The following is a 928-nucleotide window of genomic DNA, read 5'->3' as shown; positions in this document are numbered from 1 at the left end:
AAATAAATAAATAAAATTTAAAAAAAATAATAATCTCTTGTTTATGAAATGAGATATCAGGGTAGGTTAGTCAGCATCTGGACTTTGAACAAAACGCCAGCAATAAACAACTTTGGAGGAGGAAAAGTTTTATCTCGGCTCACAGTTTCAGAGGCTTCCGTGTGTGGTTGGTTGGCTCTGTTACTCTGGACCTGAGCACCGAACATGGTGGTGTGAGCTCAAGGCAGAGGAAGACCAGGGGCGCAGGAAGGGTAGCAGGGTCTGACTCCTAATCCCTTAAGGGCACGCCCAGCGGCCTGTCTTCCACTAGGCCCCACTGCACACAAGCCCTACGGCCTTCCAGGAGAGCTGTGGGCTAGGGACCATGCCTGTAACACATGTGCCTTTCCAGGACCTGCCAGGCCTAAGTTACAGCACACGGTCTACCGCAGTGGTTTGTTACAGAAATCAAATACCATCCATAAAGCTGAGCTCAGTAGGAACTTGAGAATTTTGGGCTTCTGTCAGAAACTCTGTACATGAATTCCTGTTGAGGAAAATAACAATATCAGGTTTTCAAATGCTTTCTAATTTTTCCACATTTAATTTTTACTATAGCTCAGCTGGGGAGGGGTGTGGTTATTCCTACTGGCAGCCTCAAAACCTTGTGGAGTAAGGTGGGATCAATGCCATAAGAGGGGATAATGATAGGGACAGACAACCAGAGTGGCCCTGTCACAGGTCTAGGAGGTGAGCCTGAGTGGGGGGATTCAGCATTCCATTCCTGGCCACGTGTCTTTTTTTTTTTTTTTCCAGTAAGTGTCTACAGTGTCTACAGGGTCTCACTATGTAGATCAGACTCCTAGTGATCCGCCTGTGTTCAGCCTCGCAAAGAGCTGGAATTGCAGGTGTGACAACAAGCCCAGTCTCAATCGCCATTTAGGGTACC

Source organism: Octodon degus, unplaced genomic scaffold, assembly GCF_000260255.1.
Source record: "Octodon degus isolate 3935 unplaced genomic scaffold, OctDeg1.0 scaffold00084, whole genome shotgun sequence".
Taxonomy (NCBI): Eukaryota; Metazoa; Chordata; class Mammalia; order Rodentia; family Octodontidae; genus Octodon; species Octodon degus.
This window is presented reverse-complemented; position numbering follows the sequence as displayed.